Source organism: Rhopalosiphum maidis, chromosome 1 (genome assembly GCF_003676215.2).
Source record: "Rhopalosiphum maidis isolate BTI-1 chromosome 1, ASM367621v3, whole genome shotgun sequence".
NCBI lineage: Eukaryota > Metazoa > Arthropoda > Insecta > Hemiptera > Aphididae > Rhopalosiphum > Rhopalosiphum maidis.
In genome coordinates, this window is record NC_040877.1 from 61,837,887 (window position 1) to 61,855,488 (window position 17,602).

Consider the following 17,602-nt stretch of genomic DNA (forward strand, 5'->3'; position numbering starts at 1 on the left):
ATAATTTTAATTACATAATAAGTTTCGATAAATTGCTTCACGCGGTACGTAATCAAATACAATTAGTTTTATCCCACGCGCGAGGTCCAAGAGAGAATAATAATTACCATTATATGGTATTATGCGGTAATAGGTATATATAATATAATATAATATATAGTATATGGTATATGTACCTAATATATAAGCGTTACATATTATAATAGAGCAATAATGCAGTATTATATAGTAAACGTTCTGATCCCACAGGAATTCACAGTCGTCAAGATCAAGGTTTTTATCCGAATGATACACGCATTACGTATTGTTTTACGTACATATCTTATTATTATTATTATTATTATTATTATATTTCTACTGTTAGTTGGCTCACAAATAACGACTAAACTATTACCCAACAAAACAATACTATATATGTGTATATTGTTATGGCAATCGTATTTTATAGTCTCGCCGGCGGGCGGGCTACAATATGAGTGGTTATACACAACCCAACTCCTACCACCCTTTCTTCACCCCACAACAACAGCCGATCGAATGATTAAAAATTAAATCATCGGAAGAGTTACGTAGTAACTGTCGGTCCGGTCGTGAATTAATTAAAATTTCTTGTGGACGCATGCAAAAGTATGTTTTAGAATTTTTTTTTTTTTTTACACCATAGCGTCTCGGGATGAAAACACAATATTATATCATGCAGATATTTCCAAGTTCGAAACGTATCGCATTACTCACACGCCGCCGCCACGTGCATATAATATTATATTTTATACTGCAATAATACAGCTGTGACATACACCACGGGTGCAACACGTATCCGCGCCCCCTCATTAACATATTGTATATATGTGCGCAAACGATGCGATTAAACTCCAATGAAAAATCTTAATCAAACATACACACACAGCGATTGATATAGAGATACATGTCATTTATACGATTACAAGGTGTCAACGATTTTTAAACGAACAGGATTTTTTTTTTTCGTTGTTTTGTATGCTTACAATCCGCGCAGTATTATACGTATATTATATGCATCATTATAATTCATATGATTTTTGGATATATAATAACACCACCGCCCTTCGGTACGCGCCGCAATTTCGGGTCACTGTATTATTGAAAAGATTTTTGTAAATTAATTTCTTGCGCGGTTATTACGTATTACGTGACAATAATTTTATTTCCCGAGCTCCTGGTAAAATGTATTAATGCTACCATTACGTAACGATCCTTTTTTGATCAAAGACCCTATATTATTTTTTCACGCCTGTTTATTATCGACATACCCGTAATATGTCTTATGAATTATAATAATATATTACTAAGTATAGTATACGACATCATAATAAAATTACATAATTTATAATTTATATATACTAATATAATCATAATATTATGTTATGATATTCATTTTTACCACCCCGGACAAAGTTTGATAACAACTGCCATTTCTAAGTCTTTTAATATATTTATCATGAGAATATCTATCGCCTTATATAAACACGCCACTTTATTTGGTTATCAATAAGATAATTTTTAATAAAACATGTATCCAAAATATAAAAAAAAAAAATTGGACTAACACTGAATTATAGTGCTCCTTTAAATTTACCTCATAACCTAATATTTATACTAATTTTGTAAAAATGTATTAGGAAGTAAAACGGATATTAAGATAATGGTTATTATTTTTTTAAAAGCTTCCGATTAAAATTAACGTTCTTTCGCATTAGAACTTAATGTTTATTTTTGTATTTTTGACAGTAGATACATTTTAAAAAAAATGTAATTTATTTAATAATACAACATAAATTACATATTTTGATTTTACTTACAGTTATCATTATAATTTTTTGGAGAGTACATATTTTTTTATTCCAAATTTGTTATTTAACCGCCACATAAAATAAATAAACATCTGACACCTCCGTAATTTACTAAATGCGTTATTACAAATTCACTACTATTATACCAATAAAAATTTGATAACAAAAATAATTTAGTTTGTAGACGCAGAGTACAGCAGTTACAGATCAACGCGGAATAAACAATACACGAACTTAACGTTATACGACAAGAAACGCCGACGGCCAACTGGTTCGTAAAACGATTACATTCTCGACCGAGCAAAAATTTAAATTATCACTAGTCCATTCAACCGAGTAGCAGAAAACTAGCAGTTCGCAGACATGAGTGGATTACTAGCGCTCCTTACGGCTTGTTACCACACCGACGAGCGACGACTACCACACATTTTCGACAGCGACGCCGCGACCTATCTAATATAGATTCTAATTTACAGTTTAGTCGTGTTTTCTTACGATATGTCGTCCCAAGTAAAAAAAAAAATTTTAGTTTTATTAGATTAAATTACATTTAAATTCCATGAGACAGTTTTATTAATTTTTATTGAAAGCTAATCGATACCAATAATAATATAAATTGTATATGGGTATATTATAATATTATATAATATATAAAAAAATATTGAATTTTTATTTATGATTTTACATTAAATTAGAATACAATCAATAATATTTATCTCGTCTGATGTTTATTTACCTACATGTTGAGTAGGTAAATTATTTTGGAAATACTTAAAATACTCTTTTAGAGTTCAATACAATTATAGGTATTATATTAAAATTTATTAATAAGTACCACGTTTTTATAGAGCAGAAACCGTGGCCCTCGGAACTTTTTTCTGCGGGCCTCAAAATATATTTCATGGTATTTAAAATTTCAATTTTATAACTTAAATTGATATAAATACAATTTAATCATGACTATTATATAATAATGTGCACATCTCATGAGATAAGCTATGAGCGAGAACGTAATTTAATCGTATATAATGTGTATGTATGTATATATATATATATATATATATATAATAAATTATAATTTTTAATATTTTAATTTTGTATGCGACCCTCAATGAAAAACTGAAAAAAATTATGGCCCGTGTAAGTAAAAAGGTAGCCGATCCCTGTTATAGAGTATCTGAGTATAGACGTATAGATACACACGCTATATCTAAATAAACTATTTAATAGTTACTATTATAATATATTTATAAATATTACCACAACTAGTCGAGTAATAGTTATGGTACCTACCTACCTAATAAATTAAGATCATATTAAAATTATATAATAATGGAATTATTGAAATTATAATATACTTAAGTAAGTATAAAGTACCGTTCTATGAATATTTCTAAAGCTGTAAAAATAAAAATTGTATAAGAACTTTTATTTCACACTTGAATGTAATACAATTTTCATCCAAAAATTAACAAAATAAAAATGTTAATAAAAAAAGTTAGTAGTATTTTTTCAATAATTATGATTTAGATTCTAAGCGGAGTAGTAAATCAATATTTAGTTAAATATAATTTATTTCGCAGTACCTATCCGCGATCGCGTTTTGGAGTATAAAAAATAGTTCAACACTACCTACAATTTTGATCTAGTTATTACTTGAGGTGTAAATAGATACAACACACCAAGATCTATTTTGTCAAAAACAAGAGTTGTGTAACATTTCAAAAATTTGATTTTGATATAGGAATTATCCAGTTATCAAATAAATTTCCTCGCAATAAATAAATTTGAATTTTGGTATACCTTGGTCTTAATTCTGAAACGGTAATAATCATCAAAATTTACCTTATTCACCTTATCCGTCTGAGTCAAACTATTTTAAAAACGTTATTATTTTGAAATTATTCAAGTTATACAACAATATATTAACACAATTGATCAGCTCATTTTGATATTGGTTACATAATACTAATTTGTATCACTCATTATATTGTGTAATATGAGCAATTTATTTAACGAAGTGCGTGTACTGAATATTTAAATAAAAACTAATGTTTCGGGTAGAAGCACCTGCTGGTTCAGTGATTTTAATGAAAAATATTAATTTAAAACGTCTATAATATGTTTAATAATATTATCTACTTTATATCAAATAAAACAAAACAATTCCTATATATTTTTTGTTTAAATTAATTAATTCATCCAACATTAAAGTATGAAAAAAAAATTGTATGAAAAACATATTATAGTAGTTTTAATATTTATTTTAAGTTAAACGCAGTTAAAAATCATGATTTAATACCTTATTTAAATCTAACATAAATAAATTATTTTAACAATAAATAATCTAAAATTCAATATGGCTTTTGTTTTATGGAACTCTTCCTATAAAAAACTAAAAAAGCAATATAATTATGTATTGTTACATATTTTAAAATTATGAGTAGCTGAGTAATTAGATAATAGCAGTGATTTTGTAGGAAATTGGATTATTTTTAGTATACTATAAAATATTTAATACAAAAATTGAATTAGTTACAAATTAATTAAATTATTAAATTTGTGTTAAACATATTTTTACGTCATTTTTTCATTTTTATTATTTTTTTTTCAAATTTTTGTCTTATAAATATTTTACATGTTTTTATATGCACCTCATAGTATGTACTACCTATACATAATATCTTTAATCCAAAATATTTTACACCAATAATTGATTTTTTTTAGTCCTCCACAAGAATTTTATTTTTAATAGAATTGTACAATATAAGAGGTGCAATAAAAATATGCGCTAAATTACAATGATAGTAAATAACTTACACCACCAATAATATTATCAATTGTTTAAAAATAGTTCGCGATGTTCGTTATTAAGATAGTGTTATGGGGAGGTCAAGAAATTTAAAAACAAATTAAATTTTACGAACACTTGTAATTTACCTCCAGCGTATATATAAATATACAATTAATTAAATCACTCCGAAAACAAAGATATTTATTTTTAAACAAATTAGTCATGCAAAAAAACTAAATACAGCATATGCTAAAACGACATTTTTAAAATAATTGTTCAACCGATATGTTGTTGTATATACATATAAATTAACTTTTAGTTACACATTTTATCAAAGAATCTGTCATATGAAATTATTTCATATTCTTCTATAGTATACAAAACTGTAATATTTTTAATTCACGACAAATAATATATTTAAAAAAAATTAAATGACTTGAGTTTTTTACGCGCCTTAAAAGAGCTTGTAACATTTAAATTTTAAGACAATTATTATTACTTAATATAAATGATAATTGACTAAAATATTTTTACTCATCTCCTCGAAAAATACTTTATTAAGCACGATTGTATAGTATAAAATTGTATTTTCGTTTATTTTTGATAGTAAATTTACTATTTCAATAAAATGTATATTTGAACAATAATTAAAAATGACTCATATCATTACATAATAATTATTTGAAAACCAATAACATAATAGTTACAGGCGATACTTAACACGTACGCAAGTGTATTGCATATTCAAAACGCCTATAATATTTTAGTATCTATAAAAATATTGTGTTCTCGCGGTTCTTTTGACTAATAAGTAATAATTTTATTAATAAGTAGGTACTTGATTAATAGGTTAATATATCATTATACATTTTTATAATATAAATATTTTATAAGTATATTAAGTTAGATTATATAATGTAGTATATCTTTAATGGATTTACGTATGATGTATATGTATAAAAATAAATACATCGAAAAACCATTATTTTAAACGCATTGAGAAAAAGAAATATAATAACTAATTAAATAACAATATGTATGAGTTAACTCATTAGTTGACCCTTGAATAACTAAGAATAATTCCTGATTGCATTATACTAAAACTAAATATTTAATGAATCAATAGTAATTTAGGGTCCCTTCACATGATTTTGTAACCTATGATAGGTCCATTAAATTTTAGTGAACTATTTAATGAATCAATTTTTTTAAGCAAATCGGCATTAGTGAAGGACAACTTATTAAGCGACTGACTATTTGATGTTTCATCTACCTGGTGGCGGTCACGCTTATAAACTATTAACTATAAAGTAGTAGTAAAATATTCGCGAGGCAGCCACGAGCGAGAATATTCTTTCGGCTGCTGTACCTAGCACGTATATAAACTATATAGGTAGGTATGTGACACGTCTAGCGATTATTCTAGAACATTGCCATGCGCTCGCTAGATATAATAGTATTTAAGATATAAATGTATAATTAATAATAATATTTTCGTTGAAAACCAGAGAAAATATAGAATTTTTTATTACATATATCACTACTTAAGCTAATCAAGAATAGTTATGATTTGAAACCAACGACGACGAAAACATTAAAATGCATTTACAGAAAGAAATTTATTTTCTAAAACTGAAATAAATTGTCTATAAAAACGATCACGACCTCTACATAATATTAACAGGTACATACACTTTTATAATTCATTATTTATAAAAAAAAATTCTCAAAATTAAATTAGAAGCCATTTAACTTCTATTATGATCATTATAATATATTTTTAATTTTATGTATTTTTAATTGATCTGTATTAAACATTTCAAATAAAATATAATAATAGTATATATCTATACAAGTATATATTAGATACCATTTAGCTTAATTACCTATATCTTATAATATTTGAATTTTGAGTACCTGCTCATGGATATTATGTACTTACATGCAATTATGTGTTTATAATAGCGCTTCCCAAAGTGTGTTCTGCGGAACCTAAGGTTTCACCAGATGTATGTAATCATTGAGAAAATATTTTTATATTATATTTGGATTATTTGTATTATTAAAAATTATTATTTTATATTATTTAAAAAAAATGGAGTTTCACGAAACACAAACTATTTCTCAAGGGTGCTGTAGTCCGTAAAAATTTGGGAACCACTGGTCTATAGTATAATATACACGAATATTACAATAATATTCAAAATAAATATGTATTTAAAAAAAAGACTGATATTACACAGACCTCACGTTCTACACACAAAAAAAACCATAGGTATTTTATACCGGCAATAGAATATTATCTTAAATTGTCAAAATTTAAAAGTATTATTTAATTAAACTTGCATTAGAATTTTAAGGTTTAAATAAGATTAAAAATGAAAGCATTTATCAAAAGAAATCTAAAAAAATAATACTATAACAATTGCATTAAATTTTATGGTAAAAGAATAATAAATATAAAATATTATTAAAATTATATTATATAAAATTATGTATTTTGTTCTATATAATGTAAGTATATTTAGATAAAGCAATTCATTAGAAAAAATAATTGAACAATTTCACAGGCTATTTATTTTTCATAACTGTAAAAGAATATGGTTAAAAATTATATTTATTTTTTGTTTAATGTTTTATAATAACATTATGATTTGAAATATACATGAAATTGAATTTAACATGTTGATACAATTAGTGATCGCGTGCGTCTTGCAACTTATAGAAACAAGCTTTACAAAGTTATACAAGGACATAAACAGATTTAGTACATGAATGCATCATTATAAATTATCATAAATTACGTAACTTAAAAATAGGTACATTGTACCATGTTAATTAATTTTATAAATTTATAATAATAATATACTGATAATTTACCGACTTCTTGTATTATTTGGAAAACCTATTTATAAAATAAATAATTAATTATGCATTTTGCATTTTGCATATTCACAGATGGTCCATCATAACTCATAATACAATAAAGAAGTGTTTTGTAATAATACACCATATTATTAGCCATGTTTTTATAGATTCTACGCAAAATAAAACAGCGTATATATTGGTTTTACAATGATAAAATTATAAAATCAATTTTTGTGGCAGTAAACATTTAATATACCAATCACTTAAACTATCTTAAATTTATAGAATAAAAATTGAACATACACTAATATTTTACTTGAGCAAAGGTATGTAACCACGGAATTTAGGGGAAAGAACTTTTTGAAGGACCAATAAAACACATTTAACCTCACAAAATATTTATATAAAATAAAATCATTCACATCATTATCACATAATAATTTTTTTAATTAATAATTTGTTTGTATCTAGCGCTACTAAGCTACCTGCTCGTACCTGTCACTAAAACTTAACCAACTATATAACCACAGCTACTATAAACTTAACATAATACGAAAAAGGGATTTGTTTATCATTTAAATGTTAAATCTACCTTAATATTATATAGTTATCTGTTAACTATTCAAATTTATCATAAAAATATTTAAATATTTAAAGCTATTAAACAGATCTTAAAAGTTAAAACATAACAATTGTTTTTCATTATACAAATCTAAAACCATAATATATGTGTGTATTTAATTTTCATTTTATGTGAAATTCAACTAGATCCCAGGCACCAACTTAGGATTCAGAACATTTTTTTTACGTAAGGAGAGATTTTTGCTAGATTCTATTTTAATCTCAACGATTATGGTAAGGTAGAACGTGGTAAAATGTCACCCATCCTGAAACTATAGCAACGGAACCGCTAGTTTAATACCGGCGCGTTCGAGAAACTAATACGTCTATGTTAAGAACATTACCTACCTATACCAGTATTTTTATACGTTGGCTTATTTGCAACATTTCATTTTATGTTGGAAATTATAATTTTATAAATAATTCAATTTAAAAATACTTTATACATCACAATAAAAATTTTGATATTGTAAGAAAGCCAGCGTACAAACATATATATGTTCATAACTTTAAGTTTGATAATAGGTCAGTTCACTGATATATTAAAGCTATAAAAACACAAGATTAATTCAACTGAACGCAATTATTGTATATAATACATTTATACCAGTACAATCATCTCTTCATTCAGAATCTAAAAAATTTCAATCATTTTTATAATTAATTAATAAATACCAACATAAAATTGTTGAGATAATTAAATGTACCTAATAAATAAAATTTGGATCAAATTCATAATAAAAAATAATTATAGACGGAGCTCAGTATATAACTGGATGGTGTCATTAACTTTTGGAGCAGTAAAAATACTTTAACCTTCACTTTTGAGGGGGTTTTCTAAAGAAAAATTGCATTTAATTAGTACTTAAAGGTTAAAACTTGAAACAAAAACTTTTCGGAATACCTACTTTTCAAAATAATTAGGAAAAATAATGATCTATTAAAGTTTAAATGTTGATAAAATGATAACTATATAGATATTCGGACATAAGAATGATGGTTTATTCTTAAACGATCTTTATTATTGATCAAAAAAAAAAAAATACCATAAAATCTTGAAACATTCCACAATTAAGTATATAATCTATCATTATTTAGGTTTTTTCTAAAAGTAAAAATTACATAAGTACCTAGGAAAAATTATTTGTAATTCTTTTTTTTTTTTTGAAAATTATAAACATTTAAAATATGAATTTTAACGAAATTTAATATTTTAATTTAAACTAATAATTTAATTATTAGTTAGGTATTTGTGACAACTTGAAAATTTTCGTCACTATTTATAAGTATTATTATTATTTAATAAACATGATACAATTTTAAAAATATTAAAATTTATGTTAAGTTATTTTTACCTCAAATTTATTCACATTTTATACTATTATATCTACATTACATTAGTATAATTATCTTAAAAGTTATAAGTTAATAACAGTTAGTAATATTACATGAAGTTATATAATAATTATTATTAGGTATATAGGTAATATAATATTATGTTATTTGTTTTAGAGCAATACAATTATATATATAACTAAATATCCTTAAAAGTATAGGTTGACAGGTCATCCTCACTTTATTTTTTGTATACTACGATTTATTATTAAATTCAAATATAACATGTTCATTACAGTGACCTACACAATAATGAGATATCTACACTTGACATGTAACATATAGGTACAGCAGAATGAATTATCCAATTTATTTCTATTGTAATATAACATAGTCTACAATTATTGTGATAATATGTTACATAAAAAAATCATAGATAATATAAATAAATTCTTAATAGCATCTCTTTATGAATATTATTATTAAGTAATATTAAGAGTTAAACATTGAAAATAAACTAAAATACCTAACTAATTTACAATGTTAGACTTTTTACTTCCACTACAAACTTGCTTAAAGAGAGTAGGTATCAACTTGATACTTGTAAACATAAATGTATATAATGTATTATATTATAAAGTTAAACTTAAATAAATATATGTTTTTTAAGTTAGATTGAAAAGTTTATGACCTAAAAAAACCTAATAATAAGACCTAAGAAACACCAAAAAATAATAATTTATTTAATGATATAAAAATACCCTCAAGTTGCTATAATTACTTAAATTAAACTAAATTTTATTTTAGTTTTAATTAAAAAAATACTAATACAAAGAAAAAATAATGTATTTTAATAAAACTTTAAATTACTTGCAATTTTATAGAAATTTTATTTTTTCATTTAGATGTCTTAAATTTATAATTAAGTACCAGTATTCATGAGAATACCTATAGTTTTTAATATAATAATTTTTGATTAAACACTCGTAATTTTTTTTTTTATAGTTGGAAAATAATTAAATATTAATATTATATGATCCAAAATTTCAAAAAAAAAAAAAATGGTTTAAAAATTTGAATTCAAATAAAAATGAATTATTTAGATTAATATAGTATTGAAATACATATTTAGAAAATCATCGTTTAAGAAAAAAATAAAATTAAGAATTCATCAATTTACAAATCCTAATAATTATAAATATTAATTGTTTAAAATCATTCATAACTTAATTAACTTATACTTATATTACAAATTATAGTCAATCACACCATTGTCCATTAGTTTATATAATATTTTTTAAATATTCATAGTTACTAGTTTTTCCTCAATCAATAAATATTAATAAAACTAAAATTAAAAACTAAGCTGGTAAAATTAAAAAAATATATATTTATCTATTTTTAATATTTTATTAAAACATAAATACTTACTAAATTACTATTAATACGGCTGAATTGCAATAAGTTCTAAGAATGTATAAATAACAAATTTAAATAGAAAAACTACGTATAACTTGATAATATGCTGTTGAACAGCACACTAGAAACTATTTATATGCATCTTATATAATTGTAATATATACACGTTATGTATGATAGTAGGCGTAATAGAAGTATTAAAGGAGGAGTCGACAAAGGTGCAAAATCTCAATATTGAAGTCCATTTAAATGTATATTTAATAATAATTATATTCATGCAACATTAACATAAATAGGTGACATATTATTGCTTAATGAATAAGATTAATTTAAATTAAGATATTTTTGTTAATATAAGTGACGATCACAAATCATGTGTCCAAAAATAAGTACATTTTTTAAAGATAGTTTTAGCGCCTATTCTAAAAACTATTATCTATTATAAATTTACAACATATAAATTTCCTCATTAAAGGGTTAACAATAATTATAAATTCAGGGCTCATAACTTCTAGCATTTGCATATTTATTTTTATTGAGGGGCTCTATAGATGCCTAGGTGAGCTATAAGCTTGTTTCAGAAAATCATATTAATTATTATTTTCAAAATTTAATGTTGCTTGTTTTTGCATATTTCGGAGTTTAAATACTATTTTGTTTTTTTTTTAGTCTATTTCAGTACAATAGCCTTCAAAACACGTTTTTCTTTAATGTAAGAAGTAAGAATGATTTAAATAGTCTTGACTCTTGAATCACGTTTACCTATTCTTATGATCGGTATGGGGCAAGACGAGCGCACCGCAATTAACTCCGATCAGTATTTGTTAGAATTATAGTGGTTTTCTATTATCGATGAGATTACCATTTACCAAGTTACCGGCAGAATACAATCTCACTAATATATAGATAAGAGAAATACTATATAATAATTATTGTAGTACAACCATTAGTATTTTATTTTTTAAATTTCTATTAGTATTTCGATATCATTATTTTTATTTATTTTTTAAAACAGATTATTACTCAATAACATCTAACAGCTTTTGATTTTTTCATATTATTCGCATGATCGTTCATGTCGTGCACTTGTAGTCAGTTTTGTAGTTTTGTACGTGTATATATTTTTTTTACGATGCCTAAAGAAAAACAATCCGTTTCAAGTCATCTTAAAAATATTGTTCGTGAATTCGGTGAATGTTTTTTTTTGCATATTTTGGTACTTAAGTACATTTATAAATGTTTTTAAGAACATATCATTGCGTTTATAACAACCTTTTTCAAAGCTATAAGTTATAAGCCCTGATAGTTATAATCGCCATAAATACAATAACACATTAAATGTATCATTGTTGGGTACTTGGGTACATAGTAAATATTAAATGTAGTAATAGTGTAAAATATAAAATGAGTATACAACTATTGTAATCTGTATTAAATTGTATCAGTATTGAAAAACAATATTGTTATAGAAGTCATTTGTAATGAAAATACAAGGCAAGTGTCACAAATGTACAACTTACACTATAATATTAATTTTAAAATTGTTACTTATTATAATTTGATTTAACTAATGAAATAATAACAATAATTTGGTATTTGACATTGCCAGTTGCCACCACTATCAATTTTATTGGAAAGTAATTTAATACAATTAGAAGAATATCATACTTTTCTAACTAAACTTTAAGAATATTGGTAATCTAACATTTCATATTAGATAAATAATGAATAATTTGACAGAAAAAGATACGTTGTTTTTTTAATTTATTTATAACAGAATAAATTTTAAATTTATTAATGTCAATTTTAGTATTTTTTTTAAATTATTGTTACTAAACAAGTACTTTTTATAGTTTAGTTTTTTTTAATTTTTATTATGTAATTATATGCATAATTTGTAAATTTGCTTGTACATTATTACATCCTTAGAACTTAAATAATGAACAACAATTTTACCGTAAAAATATAAATTTTCTAAATATTGGAATTTTTTGAGCATTAAATTACTTAAATTAAAAATGAATTATATACGCATAGTTTCTAGGTATAAAAACTATAAAGTAAAAAATATTCTATACATACAACTTAAAAAATCAACTATGAATGAATGGTATTATACTATTATACGGTGCTCAATGAGCAGTTGAGATTTTAAGTATTTATTCTGTAAACATTCAAACCAGCATGTTTTTCATTATAACAAATAAATAAAACTTAATTTAATGTTATTATTTATTATTCTTTCACTTAATTTATTATTTTTATCTTGTATTAAATCAACATGAGATTGTATTAGTTATTTGTATTCCTCATTTTTAATATTATTGCTTGATGCATATTATTAATTAAACTTAATCTAGTTTATACATTATATAATACCTATAAAAATACATTTTGTGTAGAAAAAACATAAATAGTAGGTATATTTATAAGTGATTCTAAATAAAATAATAACACACATTTCTGCATATTATGTATAATAATTACAAATGAACATTATACATTACTTATATAACATATTGTAATTACTTATTTTAAGTACCTAGTTTAAACAAATAGAAATAACATATTTTTTATTAGAGATCAACGCAAAAATCAATTCTTTACAAAAAATATAAAAAAATGACATATAAAATCTTCAGTTTTTTTTTTAAAAATCATGAAAATTAATGTAATTGTAAATGACACGTTTTTCAAAATTGTATTAAAATATATTATGCCAATTAATTTTTTATTTTATTTAATTATTTAAATAATTCTCAACGACTGTTTTAACTGTTTAAGGACTATTTGCTTATAAGTCCTTAAGTATCCGCATGCAGTTCAACAAAAACCTATACAAATTAAATATAATTAATGTATTCTAAATTTTTGAATGTTATAGTAAGTTATGCGTTAATTATATATATTATTATGACTCGCATTATACGAGGTATAAATGGTATAATACCTATTCTACAGTGTTGTGAAATTAAATAGACCAAACATCGATGACAAAAGAGTTATATCACTTAAAAACTTGCGGCAACAATTGTTGATTAAACAATTTTGATGTTCATAGCTCATTGCGCACACCAATGCAGCACTACTCGTTTTCAATATTATGTATTATGTAAACTTCACTGTAACAATAAACGGGCACCGCCACACCGGTATAAATATATAGGAAACCTCGCGTAATTTCGTTTGTAAGAACTGAGTGTTATATATCTTATAAAAGTTGTGCAGTTGCCAGTTTATATTAATATTATACAAGAGTATGGATACGATATTATTGATATTATATAAAAAGAATTGTATTTTTTTATTGTTCAGGGAAAAGTTTCAAATCGTCATAAACGAACAGCGACGATAGGTATTTCTTTCTTATCCACCCATAAGTAGCCAGAAGGATACCGATGACTTTTTTAAAAACTATAAAAACATAATATAGATTTTGGATAAACGGTAAACCTAAAAAATTATGATGCCTATATGCTATTATATAATAACATAGATTTCAAAAATGATGCTTATTGTTCCTTGTATAAATTATCGCAATAATATTTAATACACAATTATAACTTAATAATAATAGAAAATTATATATTGGGTGTTTATACCCACAAGCATGGGCGTCCCCAGACATTTTTCTAGAAGGGGGAGACAAAATTAATTTCAAAACAAATAAAGATTTTTTTATACATTTTATATTTAGGTACATTTTATTTATAGTACATTATTATGAATCGTCACAATTACAATTAGGTATTAATATAATAAATTGTATTTATAGAATATTTTTGAATTTTACCGATTGCTGTAGAAATAACATTATTCTAAGGGGGGGACAAGTGTCCCGTCTTGCTCCCCCTTGGGGATGCCAATGCCCACAAGTAAAAAATATTAATATACTTCAAAATAATTTATTTACAAAAATGTATATGATACCTTGGTCGGTAGTCTTTGAAGAGAAAATTCGCATCTGATAATTACTAAATTTGTTAACAAAAATAAATAAATATTATGTTCTAACTATACGTCCCTACACATACGTAAAACAACTTATTACATGTATAGTTTTAGATATATGAGCTTTAAGTTGATTATACGTTTGTATAATGCCCAAGTAAGAATATCGTTAAGGCACGCGCAGCGTCGCACACCGTACGTATAGTCACTTAAGAATAAATACATCGTGTGTAGTATGTTGTATTTAGGTACGTTGCTTAACGTGTAGTCTTTAGGACGAGCGGGTTCCGGTACCAAACGTTCAAGGTTGTCGCAGTAGACACTGTCATCCACCGACGATCGCACGATATTCTTACGTAATGTTGTTTTTCTTACAAACAGTGGTCGCCCGCCAAGCCAGGGGCGGGCCGCCTCTGGGCTATCGTCACCCACCTATACTTCGAAAAACATACAAAAATTCACAACCTCCAGGGAAGACCAGTGGAATTAAATGTATAATAATAATTTAATATTATATTATTATTATTATTATTATTATTCTATCGCGACGTCGCGTACAAGTACAATATTATAGAACAACAAGGATGAAAGAACTATAAATTATTATATAATACTGCAAAACTCATTTAATTTGAATTTATTATCATCACGTACAGTCAATTAATGTTATACGGCCAAGTGCAATATGCAATACATTTTTTTTTCTTTTTCGTAACCTACGTCATCTATATATATATATATATATATATATATATATAGATTATAAGCCTAATAGTATATATTAAATAAAATGTAACGTGTGCATATGGGGATTTAGAATGTAATTTAACAAATGCATACCACCCCTAGTATTGACCTATTATATAATATATAATTTAAAATATCAACATATAAGGTAAATATATGCAATTTTTGCGCGTGAGTATGCATAATAAATTGGCATACACTAGCTGTGAGCCATTGCTGTTATATTGTTACAGGCTTAAATTGAGTTTTCCACTTCAGACAAATCGTTTTAATCAAACATGGTCGGATGAGTGATTTTTAAACTGTTACATAACACTCTTGGTATTTATATTGAGATTAAGCGCTACATAATAATTTTACTATTAATTTTTGCGGAGGGAGATAATGTTAAATCGCAATTGCAGTTCTACACAATTATTAGTGGTGGGAACAATATTCACACTCATTCCAGAGCAAAATTGTAATATTTTTATATACACTGAACACATTAGTCAAATATTACACAATTAGATATTATGTGCAGTAATCAGTAGGTATCTATCATACAAACTTATGATTTACTTAAACATTTAAAAATAAACGCTTAAATTAGTTAAATTATAAGAACACATGTTTATAGCGATCAAACTCCTCTCGTGAACAAAAAAATCTTTTTGTACATAGTGGTGTTAAGTTAAAAAAACAATAATTTTAAATAAAAGACAACTATGAAGTGTCAAATATATGACATAAAATATATTGTACTGATCATTAATTATTTGTCCTATATGATTATATACCGATAGATACTATACACAATAGTAGTGCGAATAAAAATAAAAAAAAATGTAATAATTTAAACGTAATCGGTGTTTTCGACACGCCACTGTAGTTAGGTAGTTAGGTATGTCTTACAAGTTATATTGTGATATTATGTAATACTTGCGCACCACAACAAACAGACCAAACAACTGATCGACAAATCCTAACAAATTAATGTATTTGTTAATTTTAGATTTAAACGTTAATTTTCTAATTTTTACTACTACTATGATTATATTATATATACATAGGTATAATATACAGCTTCGATAACCTCTAATTCATTGTTAATTAAAACACCTCAACTACTATTTGCTATGACAAAACATACATTAGTATCATTGGTATACATTATTATTTATTAACAATGTATACCAATGACAAAAGAATTAATTTACACCGCAAGTCAATTGAAATCCACAAAACATTTCAATTATAATATAGATACACGCCATGTGTAACGTGTGCGAATACAACTTACTGTACAAGACTGGTGGTTGAATCCGTAGGTGTTTCACTACATTATACTTTACATCATAAATCGCAATACGTGGATACCAGTTATACACTATACATGTATTACGCTTAACTTAGAGTCATAAATTACTCATAATAGTAAAATAACTTCAAATCTTAATAGACTAATAGCCAATATGTAATACAAATTTTACCCGGAAATGAAACATATAAAATTAAATAAGCAATATTTTATTGTTTAACTTATTCAGTAGATGTACTGAAATAATATTAGTGGCATATTATAATATAATATGTCAAATGCATACAAATGAATACAGAATACCTTATCGTTTGATACAATAATTAATTTAACTAACATAATTTTAAATTTAATGGATAATAGAAATTAGTTGTTAATTGTTCCAATTTATATATTATATAACTACATTAATTTAATTTTTATTATCGTTTTTTTCATATTAATAAGCCATAACAATATAAATGTAAATATAACAATTTAAATGTAGTTATACTTATCACTCCCGAAATATAATATGTTTATTATATAATTATTATGGTTTTGGTATTAGGTAATTATAAATATAAACTTTTTTCTTTTTTTTTTCTTTTTATATCGATCATTATGTTAATAGGTATATATGATACGCATAGTTAATTTTATATAATATATAATTATTGTAAAATAAATTCCTATAGAACCTACAAAATGACGAACTAAAACTCAAACTTGTTAAGAACTCTTATTTTTTTTCCTAAA

The 17,602-nt window shown here is 24.5% G+C and overlaps 1 protein-coding gene across 2 annotated transcripts in view; it reads right to left on the reverse strand.

Annotated features, from left to right (window-relative positions):
- Positions 1-10,937, reverse strand: part of LOC113548343 (LON peptidase N-terminal domain and RING finger protein 3) — a 51,380-nt gene extending 40,443 nt beyond the window's left edge. The window contains exon 1 of one of the 2 annotated variants that reach the window (XM_026949178.1): positions 10,879-10,937. The gene's annotated coding sequence lies outside the window, so the exon portion shown is untranslated. Of the gene's footprint in view, positions 1-1,838; positions 2,146-10,878 lie in introns of those variants that run through there. The other variant, XM_026949177.1, reaches the window with a different exon arrangement.
- Positions 10,938-17,602: the final 6,665 nt, after the last annotated feature.